Source organism: Tamandua tetradactyla, chromosome 16 (assembly GCF_023851605.1).
Source record: "Tamandua tetradactyla isolate mTamTet1 chromosome 16, mTamTet1.pri, whole genome shotgun sequence".
Classification (NCBI taxonomy): domain Eukaryota; kingdom Metazoa; phylum Chordata; class Mammalia; order Pilosa; family Myrmecophagidae; genus Tamandua; species Tamandua tetradactyla.
In genome coordinates, this window is record NC_135342.1 from 67,656,783 (window position 1) to 67,671,283 (window position 14,501).

Here is a 14,501-nt window from a genome sequence, read left to right on the forward strand (position 1 = left end):
TGGTTAGTGGACCCAGCCAATCCAAAACTGTTTCTGCAACTTCCTGTGGGTCTTGGGATAGCACCCTGGGACATGCACAGATTTCTCTATAATGTTTTCAGTGATTCACCTGATTTGGAATCACCTCATGGGCTTGCTTAGCACATACATTATAGGACCAACTATCTCTGGACAAAATAAGAAAAACACTAGAGACTCTGGGGTTTGTCTGTTATCAGGCAAATGATGGAAGTCAGCAGTTGAGAAGAAAGGAAGGGCACTGGGTGTTTCCCATTTTTACTGCTTTTAACCTAAGAACTGGTCTAGTCTTTACCGTGTCAAGTAGGAATGGTTAAGACATAGAAAAATTTTCATTCTTATTGGCTTCAAAAGCCAGAGCACAATTCAGGGTAACCACAGCCACTGGAAAATGAGGGGACAAATCCCAAAAAGGAAAGTAAAAGACGAGAAGCACCAATTTGTGTCCATACAGTCTGCCCAAATCTCTAGATAATATCTATAGAATACTACATCCAACATCTGCAGAATATATATATGTATGTATTTTTCAAGTGCACATAGTACAGTCATCACCAAAGATACCATACATTGGGCTGTAAAACACGCCTCAAATTTTAAAGGATTCGAATCATATAGAATATGTTCTCTGACCACAATGGAGTTAAATTAGAAATCAATAACAATCAGATATCCAAGAAAACCCTAAATATTTGGAATTAAACAATACAATTTTAAATGATCTATGGGTCGAAGAAGAACCACAAGGGGAATTAAGAAATATTTCTAACTGGAGAAAAATGAACTGTATCAGGATTTGTGGGATGTAGTAAAAGCCATGTTTTGAGGGTAAGGCTTAGCTTTAAAAGCTTTTATTAGGAATGAGGAAGGGACTAAAATCAATGAACCAAGTTTCTACTGTAAGAAACTAGGAAAAAAAGTAAATTAAGCCCAAAATAAATGGGTAGAAGGAAGGAAATAATAAAGAGCAGAACTCAATGAAATTAAAAATGGACAAACAAGAAAATGAAGTAAAAAACTGATTTTTAAAAAAGATCAACAAAATTGATAAACCCCTAGAAAAGGAGAGAACACAAACTATCATCAGAAATGAAAGGGGGGGGGATGTAATGTATAGATCTTACAGCCTTTTGAAGGATAATAAAGGAATATTATGAAAAACTTTGTGAACAAACTTGACAACTTAGGTAAAATGGATACTTTCCTTCAAAAGGGTCCCTGGCCTATCATTCATATGTAGTCTCAGATCGCACTAATGTGGGCACTGGACAATGCCAAGAGGGATGCAGTCTCTGCAGTTTTTAGGTGATAGTGTGAATGATTTATTTAGACTCTTGAATGATCAGAACAGTGGGCTGTGGAGGTGAAGGATGAGCTCTTGTAAGATGGCAGTCACTTGTCTAGATCTTAAACTAATCCTCTTCTTCACCAGTATTGAGTTAATGTTGGAGCGCCTGTGTTACTTTTTTGAATTGCTTTCACTATCTTCAATATCATCTGTGGTAGTTAGGGCCAGGTATCAACTTGACCAGGTGATGGTGCCCATTTCTGTTGCTAAGGACTTAAATCATCAGCATGTGAATTTCATCTCGAGCTTATTACATCTGTGGTAGAGTAAGAGGCATGCCTTCTGCAATGAGTAACATTTAATTTAATGAGCTGGGGACTTAAAAGGAGAAGTCAGAAGAGAAAGCAGCAGCTCAGGCTAGCCTGGCCCAGCCCAGTTTGATCCAGCCCAGTGTCCAGAATGGCACAGACCCAGATATTTGGAGATGCAGAGAGAAGATGCCCTGGGTAAGCCGTTTGAAACCATAAGCTAGGAGAGAAGGCCAGCAGATGTCACCATGTGCAGATGTCACTGTGTGCCTTCCCATGTGACGGAGAAACCCAGATGAAAGCCAGCTGCCTTTTCTCAAAAGAATTGTAAATTTGTAACTAAATAAATTCCCTGTATAAAAGCCAATCCACTTTTGGTGTATTGCATTCTGGCAGTTTTAGCAAACTAAAACATCATCACTTTTGGATTTAGGAGTTAGAATTTAAACCACTAAGCCATTATTTTTGGGACATCTGGGGTAGGAAGATAAAGAGTAAGTGACTGCCTACTGTTCCTTTTGAAAAAGTAATATAGATGTAAAACTTTAGTATAATAACTCTAATCATCTGCCAGATACCAGAAAGACTTCTTTCTTAAAGAAAGCCCCCAAACTGTGTGTTCAAAAGCGAGAGAATGGTGCATCTCCATTAGTGAAATGTGTTATTTAATCATTTCACATTATGTTGGAAAAGTCTTTTTAAGGTTATCACAAGATGTTCGTGATGTAATAAGTTAAAAATGCAGGAGATGAATTTACAATATAATACCAACTGTGTATTAAAAAGGATACACACACATATACATAAACACATGAACACTGAAAGGATAAGCTCTGAAATATTAATGGATTTTATTTAGTGATAAGTTAGAGTGATTTTTTTAGTGTCTCCTTTCTATATTTTCTTTGTATTTTTTCAACTTTTTACAAGGGACACACTAGTTTTTCTCCCTAGCTGAGATTTTTCTTCCTCAGAATTTTAATCATAAAATTAGTATGTTTATTGTTTAAAAGTCCGGCATTATAGAAGTTTATAAAGTAGTAATCTCATATACTTATCTAACTTGCATTTTTTGGGTCACCAATAAATAGTGTATCTCTTTCCAGATTTTTTCCTATGCATTTGTATATATGCAAATATACAAATATATACAAAGAACCATTTATATATATGATATACATATATATGATCATATAATATATATGTATATATTTTAACTGCCGAAGCATTGGAGACATGTTCCATGTCTGATGTGGAGTTAAGCTCCATGAGATTTAGCTCAAAATTTTTAATGCCTGCAGTAACTTGAATATTTTCTTTTTTAAGTTAAAAATTCCCTGTAAGTATGACTTTTGAGCATGTTATTTTTTAATCTGTAGCCCAGCTGATTACTTGGACAGGTTTCATTCATTCAACCATGATGGAGACCATATTTAGAGGTTGACAAATCGTATTCTTGTTCAAGCAGTGATTATATGGCAGGTGCTGTTTTTAAAAAATTAACATTTTATTGAATAGTGCAAAACCCACAAATGTACAGCACAGTAAATTTTCACAGTGAACACGCTTGTGCAATCACCATCTAGAAGTAGAATATTACCAGTACTCCAGAAGTCTCTTCATGTCTCCTCTTGGTCACTCCCCAAAAGATAACTACTTGTTCTGACTTCTAACACCATAGATTTGTTGATTTTGCATGTTTTTGAACTTTATGAATGGAATCATGCAATACATGTTCATCTATGTCTGCTTCTTTCAATCATCATTATGTTTGTGAGATTCATCAGTGTTGTTTCATGTGTAGTATTCCATCGTACAAATATATCACTCTTTATTCATTCTACTGTTGACTGACATTTAGGGTGTCTCTATTTTGGGGCTCTTACAAATAGTGCTGCCATTAACATTTTTGTACATATCATTTGGTGCACACATGAATGCATTTCTGTTGGATGTATCCCTAGAAGGGGAATTTCTAGATCATGGAGTTGCTATACATTACTCATAAAGTGGTATAGTATTACTGCCAATAGTTTTCCAAAGTGGTTGTACTGATCTCCACTCCCAGGAGTTGTATGTGAGAACTCCAATAGGAAATAGGAATTTTTTTGTAGTTTGTTTATTTTGGTATGTTTTCAAGCTTAACATAAATGTTACAAGAATAGTACAAGGAATTCTCTTAAACCTTTTTACCCATGTTTATAATTGTTTACATTTTGTTGAATGCTTTATCATTCTGTGGATGTAATTTTATTATCTGAACAATTTGAGTAAGTTGGGGACATCATGCCTCTTTACCTCTAAATATTTTAGTGTGTAATTCTTAAGAACCAGGACATTTTCTTATATAACCACATTATTGTATAGCCATACTATTAAAATCAGGGTATTTAACATTGCTACACCATTGTTAATCTAATACATAGTCTATATCCGAATTTCATCAATTGTCCCAATAATGTTCTTTGTAGCTTTTTTTTCCCAGTACAGGGTCCAGTCCATGATCATTTAATGTTCATGTCTCTTTAGTCTACTTTAACCTGGAAGAGTTTCTCGGCTGTTTTTTTGTCTTTCCTGACCTTGGCAGTTTTTGAAGAGTTCAGGCCAGTCATTTTTCAGAATGCCTGGCAATTTGAATTTTGTCTTCACTTTGTCTTTCACCCTTTTGTCTTCATTGCTGTTATGGATTTTTGACAAAAACACCATGGAAGTGATGTTTGCTTCTCACTGTATCATTGGAGGCATGGGATGTTGGTTTGTCCCAATGTTGATGATAACTTTAATCACTTAATTAAGATGTTGTCTGCCAGGTTTCTCCATTGTCAAGTTGCTATCCTTGAGTTTACTGATAAATTTTTCCTGCCATCTCCAATCTACTGTCTTTTTTTTTTTAATTTAAGATATTTTACTTTTCAGTTCTGTAATTTCCATTTGATTCTTTTCATAACTTCTCTTTCTCTGCCAAGATTCTCCATCTGCTCATTACATATGATTATATTTTCTTTGCCTTTTAACATACATATAATAATGGCTTTAAACTTATTTTCTATTAATTCTAGCACTTGGGTCATCTCAGGGCCAGATTTTGTTGATTGATTATATTATTGGTTTTTCTCTTGACATTGGGTTTTGATTTCCTTTACCATGTGTAGTAATTTTTTTTTTTATCATTTCAGACATTGTTAAAGAAATTTTGGAGTCTATTATCTTACACTGAAAAGTGTTGGATTTTGTTCTATCAAGTAATTAACTTGATTGGACTCAAATTCCAGACTTTATCGACCCTGTGTTGGGCAGCAATTGAAGGTTCTGCTGTGTTCTTTTGGCCTTTGAACTGTTGCTGTTCACTGGCTATCTCAGAGTTCAAGGTTGGCCAACAATTTGGGCAGAGTTCATAGGGAGATTTTAGGGCTCCTATTTCTTTGACTTCCTCCTTGTTAGGGTTTTCCTCATTTCTTTTCAGCTCCTATTGGAGAACCAGATGCCATTATCTGACTCAGGTTAGTGAAACTACATCTTTATGCTTGAGTTTTTGCTCTCAGATGGTGAAGAGTCTGAAGAGTACCTTCAAGCAAAAAGCCTTTTAAATATGAAGCTTATGCAGCATACTTTCCTTCTTTCAGAGGTTAATGCCTTCCAGAGCCTTCAAATAGTGTGGCTTTTAAAACCATTTTTTTCTAGAGTTATAATTATTATCTGCTGGAGAGTTAATATACAAGCTACTTTGCTATTATTGGAAGAGGTATTTTGGAATAGTTTTTTTTAAGCTTATATGTTCTTAAATGTAATTAAGGTAACTAGCAATGCTTTCATTAGTATAGTTCACAGTTGGTCTGGTTAATTATCACTGTTGTCTACAGGGAGCCTTGGTGCTTGAACATAGTTAGTAATGCCTGGGAAAAGTCAGTTTTAGGAATATGAATATTTATTCTGAACTGAATATATATTCATATCATATATTCTGATATGAATTGGTACTGAAAGTTGAGGTGGTATAGGAAACTTGGATATTGTTGCAGGGTATATAAATTATTTTCTGTATGAATTAAGTGTTCTGGTATTTCTGGTCTCTGAAGCAATTAGCAGAATGAGGAGCAAATGATTAAAGCTTTAAGTTTTCAGGGTACTATTTACTAGACTTTCAGAGTTACATTTGACTTTCTTTAAGTTGTATTTCTTTCTCTAGACTGCTGAAAAAGCATATGTTGTTGTTAAAGAATGGTTGTTCGTACACTCTACAATTCTAGTGAATACTAGAGAATACTAGTGAATTTTGAAATACTACCAGTTATTAGGAGGATTTTAATGAGGCTTTCAAAGACCAGGAATGCAATAGTATACAGGTATGTGTTTTTTTAATCTGCCTTTGTATCCCCTGTTTATATCAGAATTGCATTAGACTCACATCTAAGAGTTCCAATTTATACAATCCTTTTAGATGTATTCTAGGATGCATAATTTAGCTGTCTGTAGATATTCAGGTCTCTATTTTTCTCCCCTCAACAAAATTTCAAACCTCCTGAAAAAAGTGCAAGAGTTGTAGAATAACCAGCTTATCTACTTCACCTAGATTTACTAATTCTTAATATTTGGAATATGGTGGTTAATTAGCTTTTAAATCTGGATAGAGCTTTATTATTTTTGTTCTTGCAGGTGTCAGTCATTATTTATTCTGCTCACATAACTTTGTAAAATATGCCTGCTCACCATCCCTGTAGTCTAAATGCCTATGTTAACATTATGTGACCTTCTCATCTTCTCCTCTACTCTTTCTCTTACCCTCTGATTGGACTAAGTTTGGTCGGACATTTGGTCTGTAAAATGAGCTGAATTAATCAGAATCTTCTGCAATTGGAGAATTTAAAGAGAGGCAGTGAGGAGTGGGCCCTGAAGCTCTAATTTTAGGAGCTGGAGTCAGGCTGGAAAAGCCTGTATAGTGCATAACACTCAAATTCATGGAGTGAGTGTGTGTGTGTGTGTGTGAAAAAATGTGTGTGTATTTACATGTATACAATAAGGATACATATACTATTTTCATGGCTGGCTCTTCCTTATCCTTAAAGTTTCAGTTCAAATGTCACCTCCTCAGAAGGACTTTCACTGTCTACCCAATCCCTAGTGCTACTCACCTACCCTCTGCCACCACCATTCTGTAATACAGAATCCTGTTTTGTTTTTCCTCACAATTTGAATTGTCTGTTTATGTACTTACTTTCTGTGAGGGAAGAAGAATTTGTATTTTTGTTCACCAAAGTTTCCTCAGTGCCAAATAGAATATGACATTTAGTAGAGTCTCCTTCAATATTTTTAAATTAAATATTTATGCTCAAGTGAAAGCATTTGGAGAAGCAGTGTTTTCTTGGGGAATGAACAACAGAATGAAGAAAAAAGAGAACTCGTGGAGGGTTCTAGGTATTCCATGGAAAAGATATTTAAGTCCCACGAGAGGAAGAAACTGCTTTGCTTCAGTTACCACAAGACCTGATTGTAATATGACTTTCAAAAATTAAAAGAATGAAAGAAGAAAGTACAATAAGACTTAAGAGTGAAGTGAAAATGCAATGAGAGTACATCTTTATGTATTAAGAGTTTATATGAGAATATAAATCAAAATTTAATTTCTTAAAAAATACTCTTCTACAAAATGATCACATACTAATGTAAGAATGACAACATTGGGTCAAATATATATTTTGTGTCTGATTAAGGTCCTGAGGGATTGGGATCATAGTTGTCCCTGGAGCCAACCCTAGAGGTTAGAGATATACCAGAAAAAATTCCTAATTCTTAGTCTTTCATACTGAACATATCTGAGAATCTATCAGGGCCTATGAGTATGCCTTTGATTATTTTTTATGTACCTTATTTCTGATTTAGATAAGGATTTTATGGAATTCAAAGATCTGAAATCACATTTATATGATATTCTAAAAGAGGGATGGAGAAGAGATTATGTGTGCCAAGGGTTAGAGGTGGAGGAAAGGATTGAGTACAAAAGGGCAGCATGAAGGAAAAATTTGGGGTGACAGAAGTCCATATCTTGATTGTCGTGGTAGATACACAACTCTATGCAGTTGTAAAAATCCATTGGACTGACACATTCAAGAGTGAATTTTAATGTATGTGAATTTTGAAGTATACTAAAAAATACATCACAACTATTTAGAGTTTAATCATAAGAATACAAGGATGACTTGACGTCAGATTAATTAAGGTAATTAATCATGTTAACAAGTAATAGGAGTAAAACATGATTATATCAAAAGGTGCAGAAAAAACTTTTTTTAATTTTTTTTATTAACGGAAAGAAAAAAAAAAGAAATTAACACAACATTTAGAAATCATACCATTCTACATATGCACTCAGTAATTCTTAACATCATCACATAGATGCATGATCATTGTTTCTTAGTACATTTGCATCGGTTTAGAGGAACTAGCAACACAACAGAAAAAGATATAAAATGTTAATATAAAGAAAAGAAATAAAAGTAGTAATAATAATAAAAAACAACAACAACAAACAAACAAACAAGCAAACAAAAACAAAAAAAACCCTATAGCTCAGATGCAGCTTCATTCAGTGTTTTAACATGATTACTTTACAATTAGGTATTATTGTGCTGTCCATTTTTGAGTTTTTGTATCTAGTCCTGTTGCACAGTCTGTATCCCTTCAGCTTCAATTACCCATTGTCTTACCCTGTTTCTAACTCCTGCTGAACTCTGTTACCAATGACATATTTCAAGTTTATTCTCGAATGTCCGTTCACATCAGTGGGACCATACGGTATTTGTCCTTTAGTTTTTGGCTGGATTCACTCAGCATAATATTTTCTAGGTCCATCCATGTTATTACATGGTTCATAAGTTTATCTTGTCTTAAAGCTGCATAATATTCCATCGTATGTATATACCACAGTTTGTTTAGCCACTCTTCTGTTGATGGAGATTTTGGCTGTTTCCATCTCTTTGCAATTGTAAATAACGCTGCTATAAACATTGGTGTGCAAATGTCCGTTTGTGTCTTTGCCCTTAAGTCCTTTGAGTAGATACCTAGCAATGGTATTTCTGGGTCGTATGGCAATTCTATATTCAGCTTTTTGAGGAACCGCCAAACTGCCTTCCACAGTGGTTGCACCCTTTGACATTCCCACCAACAGTGGATAAGTGTGCCTCTTTCTCCACATCCTCTCCAGCACTGGTCATTTTCTGTTTTGTTGATAATGGCCATTCTGGTGGGTGTGAGATGATATCTCATTGTGGTTTTGATTTGCATTTCTCTAATGGCCAGGGACATTGAGCATCTCTTCATGTGCCTCTTGGCCATCCGTATTTCTTCTTCTGGTAGGTGTCTGTTCAAGTCTTTTTCCCATTTTGTAATCGGGTTGGCTGTCTTTTTGTTGTTGAGTTGAACAATCTCTTTATAAATTCTGGATACTAGACCTTTATCTGATATGTCGTTTCCAAATATTGTCTCCCATTGTGTAGGCTGTCTTTCTACTTTCTTGATGAAGTTCTTTGATGCACAAAAGTGTTTAATTTTGAGGAGCTCCCATTTATTTATTTCTTTCTTCAGTGCTCTTGCTTTAGGTTTAAGGTCCATAAAACCGCCTCCAGTTGTAAGATTCGTAAGATATCTCCCTACATTTTCCTCTAACTGTTTTATGGTCTTAGACCTAATGTTTAGATCTTTGATCCATTTTGAGTTAATTTTTGTATAAGGTGTGAGATACAGGTCTTCTTTCATTCTTTTACTTATGGATATCCAGTTCTCCAGAAAAAACTTTTGATTGAATTCAATACTGATTTATAGTAAAAGAAGAAATAAGTGAGATTGTTTATTGCTGCACTCTCATTCAACATTATACTGGAAGAACCAGCCAAAGCAATCATTAAAAAAAGGATAGGTACATAGATTGGAATATGTGATTTCAAATATTTTCTATCAGTCAGTGGCTAGTTTGATTCTCTTAACAGCAGCTTTTACAGAGCAAATGTTTTACATTTTGATAAAGTCCAACTTTTCAATGTTTTTTGTAATGTGCTTTGGTGTTGTGCCTGTAAGAACTCTTTACCCCTAACATAAGGTAATAAATATTTTCTGCATTGTTTTCTTCTAGACATTTTATGCTTTTCCATTTTCCATTTAGGTCTATAACCCATTTGAGATAATTTCTGCATGAAGTGTGAAAATGTGAGGTAAGAGTTTATTTTTGCATATGGAAATTCAGTTATAGCATTATTTTGAAAAGATCATTCTCCACTGAATTGTCTTTGCATCTTTGTAAATAACTAGTTCACTATGATTGTGTGGTGTATGTCTGAACTCTATTGTGTTACATTGAACTGTATGTCATATTTCGCCAATACCATTTTGCCTTCATTACTGTGACTTTATAGTAAGCCTTGAAATTAGGTAGTGTCACTCCTCCAACTTTTTTTTGGTATTTGTTTAGGCTATTCTGGTTCATTTGCCTTTTCTTATAAATTCTAGGATAAAATGGTTGATATCGACAAAATATCCTGCTGGGGTTTTGATTGGGATTGGGATTGCCTTGAACCTATAGATCAAAGTGGGGCGATTTGACATGAATATATGCGGAAGAAATAAAAATCTCTGAATATGATCTAATTGACTATGTAGATAATCCCAAGGAATCTACAAAATAGCTCCTAGAATTTTTTAAAAGTAATAGAATGCAAGGTCAATTTAGAAAAACAATGGCATTTCGGTATATTATCATGAAATGCATAGGTTTAAATTTTTAAATAATCTGTGCAGAATCTGTATGCTGAAAACAAAATGGCAGTGTGAAAAAAAAATCAGTTAACCTAAATAAATAGAGAGATATATATGTTCTTAAAATTAATCTGCATTCCTATGTGTGTGAACCCATTGTAAATAGGATCTCTTGAAGATGTTATTTTAGTTAAGGTGCGACCCAACTGAATGAGTCTATTCCTTAATCCAGTTACTGGAGGCTTTAGAAAGAAACTGGAAGCCAGAATCAGAAAGCTGCAGGGTGGAGCTGGAAGTGCAGGGAACCAGAAAGAGAAAGGAGAGGATGTTGCCCTGTGATGTGAGATAGAGATACAAGCCAAGGAACCCTAAGGATTACCAGCCCCAGAATGTGACAGACTTTGGGGAGAAAGCATTGCCTGGCTGATGTACCTCGATTTTGAACTTCTAGCCTCAAAACTGTAAGCCCTGAAGTCCCCCGATGTTTAAACCAGTCTATTGTATGAGAGTTGTCATAGTAGCTCAAGAAAACTAAAACGAGGTGGTAGGTACATGGAGATTAATTATTTTATTACCGCATCTTTTTTTTTTTGTATGTTTGACAGTTTCCATAGTGAACACTTTTAAAAAGAGAAGCAAGGGTATGATTAAGAAGCTATTTCTTTAAAACATAACTATTTTAAAATTTAAACTGATAGAGGTGACTTTTTCTCTTGGCAGTTCAGAGGCCAGGCAGCCATGCCTTCAAAGTTTTTGAAAATTTCTTGTGCTTCAGTGATTATTCAGTGAACCAGATGATCAGTGATCTGATGACTAATGGGAAAAAAAAAGGAGGTGAAATGTCATGGTCTTACTGCCGTTTCATCCTCCAGATCTATACTGAACTCGAAAGTCTGAATTAGTCTTGCAGATGTCTTTTTAAATCTGATTCAACTTAGTGTTTATTCTGTGCAAACTTACCCTAGAATGGAGATACTCTGCTTTTTTCACCTTTTATTCAGATTATTATTGTCTCTCCTTTCCTCCTCGTTCATAGTATGGAGAGGGTAATGCTTTGGGAAGAGAAGTTAATGACGCTGTACACTCTATGAGGGAAAGGACTAATCATTGTTTTGAAAAATGAATGGTACCTTTAGTACTGTGGTTAACACTTAAAAGGCATTAAATAAATATTGTATGAATGAATGAATGAATGAATTCACATTTTCTGCCTGGTATGTAGAAGGAACTTCGTAAATATTGTGCTTGTTGAATTAACAACAAAGATGTTAGACATCTTCAAAAATCTTTGAGAGATGTCCATATGAACAGAATCAGCCAGTGTGATGGCTCTGCGAAAGGAAGCCTAGATGAAATGCAGCTTCATTGGAAATCAATAGAATAATATATAGTTACATATATGTTGCCTTTCTTTCAAATATATCTATAGAAATGAGGAGAGAACAGTGATTTTCTCTTCCTTTCTGAAAGTCCTCATGCTACAGTTCTATAAAGAAATCAGGAGTATTTGTAATATCCTATCCACAAAAAGTGGGAAAACAAGCACCCTTAGATAAACAGGAGTAATTAATCATGGTGCTGCTTGTTTTGAAGAGCATGCAAGAGTGACAAGTTAATAATAAATATCCAACTCATACAGAGAGGGTGGCTAAGGAGGTATTGTTTAATTTATATCTTTGGAAGCCACCAAAGATTTAATAATCTCCCTGTCTCATACATCAAAATAATACCCTTGAGGCAGGAAGCAAAAAACATTTTTAACTGTTAATCTGAGATGCAATAAAATCCTGTCTTGGATCACAAACAAATTGAGTTTGTCATGGTCTCAATGGAGACTTAGTTCGCTTAATTTATTCAGATTCCAGTCATTCTGGACCCCTGAGAGCCTTGGATGCAAAACTGGATAATCTGGGAGTGCCAAGGGAATTGCTAATCCAATCAGAATGTCTACACTGAGGGCAGTGACTTAGTTTAGCTTAGATCTTTCCAATAATTTGTTTTACCTTCTAGGTTGACTACAAATAGATTATGGAGTATGAACAGATACAGATTTGAGATTCAGTTCTTAGTTGGGTCTGGTAATCATCTTTCTGCTCTTCTAATACTTGTTAAAAGATCAGAAGCTATTTTGAAGTTTTTACTTGCTAAACATCGGATTTTAACATGGGTAGACAAACTAGGATGCATAAAGGGGAAATAACCTTTCATGATATAATAAGCCTAAATAGTTTTCAGACTTCTAGCTCTTCATTTCTCTAATGGCTAAATTATGAGCCGTATTGACAGTATGTATATGTGTATTCACTGCTCCAATTTGTCTCAAAATAATTTGTATAATGGAGTGAGATTGTAAAGTATTTTCACTAAGGCTACTTATAATTTCAATGGAGTCACTTGTGATGCTTAATACATTGTTGTAGGGAATGGAAAAAAGAGCCTAAGGTGGTGACAAAAATGGTTAATTCCCCTCCTCCTCCTACCTCCTTCTACTCCTTGTGGTTCAAAATCACAGCTGTAAATTAGAGTTGTGTTTTTTCTTGTCTGCCAAGGGCATGCTGACTGACATAGAATACACTTCAGATGGAAATGATCTCACCCATCCACTAGCAATAAGGAAAACACATATTCCACCAGATATCCCTGTGTTGCTTTTGCTTGCCTCTCTCTGGGTAGTCTAGATTCTCCCCATTACAAGTTCAGGTTAGGCCCAGTGGGAGAAGTCTTAAAGGGAAATCTCTTCCTCCTTCAGTAATTTATTTAGCAAGTGCTACTCTGTGTCAGGCACAGCCTTAGGTCCTGAGGATTCAAAACCAAATACAGACAGAGGCAAAGAGCACTGTATTAGTTTTTCTATTGCTGCTGTGCAAATTACCACAAATTCAGTGACTTAAAACAACACAAATTTATCATCTTACAGTTCTGGAATTCAGAAGTCTAAAATCAAGGTGCTGGTAGGACTGTATTCCTTCTGGAGGTTTCAGGAGAGAATCTGTTTCCTTGCCTTTTCTAGCTTCTAGATGTTGCCTGCATTTCTCAGCTTGTAGCCCCTTCTTCACATCACTTCAACCTCTTGCTTCCATAGTCACATCTCCTACCACTCATGCTGACCTCCTGCCTCCCTTTTATAAGGATACTTTTGATTACATTGAACCTACTTGGTACTCCAGGCCAGTGTCCCCCTCTGCATCGTATCTGTGAAGGCCCTTTTACTATATAAGGTAACAGTCACAGGTTCTAGGAATTAGGATGTGTACATCTTAGAGAGAGTATGGGGGTGTTATTCAGCCTACCACAAGTACAGAATTTGACATTGACCAGCTCTGCTATTCTCTATTAGTAAGTTTCTTAACCTTTTTGAGTCTTACTCTTCTTATCTATGAAATGGAGTAATACACAGATCACAGGATTGTATGAAGATTAAACATCTGTAAAGCATTCAGCCCAGAGTGTAACACTTATTAAGAGTTCAGTGAATTGAAGTTCATGCATTATTGTTTTTATTCAGTGATGAAAGACAATCTCAGCTCTTTGAGGTTCTCTCAATCTTGTGGAGAAGAGCAGGTAAACAAATGTCAGTGTGAGGCACTGTGACAAGGACTATATCTCAGGCTACAAGGGTTCTCCTTCCATGACTTCAATCATTCTTTTATAGATGATCACCTAATACCTGGGTTTTGAGGGAAAGGAAGGCAAAACAAAAAAGGCAATTTGAAGCTATGGCTGACATGAAATGTCAAGTGCTGGAAGGTTGTTGTGTATTTTATTTTTGATGGGGTCGTGTTTTCTTTAAGAAAAAGCTATTTTTCTTTTTTTTGGACTTGAGACACTATGTCAACTCTCTTGGGCTTAGGACATACACCATTTAAGAGAGCCTTGGAGGGCTAAGACTATATTGTATGGTAAGAGAAAGTTCAAAGTTCTTCCTCTCCTATCTATGACTTTTATATCCTCCCTACTCCAAGGGGGAAAGAATAATGATCTGATTGGAAACATCCCAGGACACTTATTGGGCCCAGTTTGCTAGTGACCAGAGTCTCTGTATGAAAAAGTCTGCACTTTGGGTGGGTGTCATTCATGTGTGTCTCCCATCCATGAAGTTTGAGTGATGAGGGTCAGGGTTCACTCTATTCCTTCTATGTGGCAGC

At 35.4% G+C, this 14,501-nt stretch overlaps 1 protein-coding gene across 1 annotated transcript in view; it reads left to right on the top strand.

Moving 5' to 3' along the window:
• Positions 1–14,501, top strand: part of HYDIN (HYDIN axonemal central pair apparatus protein) — a 511,177-nt gene that overhangs the window by 17,743 nt on the left and 478,933 nt on the right. Inside the window, exon 2 of the mRNA XM_077132967.1 lies at positions 9,767–9,815. The gene's annotated coding sequence lies outside the window, so the exon portion shown is untranslated. The remainder of the gene's footprint in view (positions 1–9,766; positions 9,816–14,501) is intronic.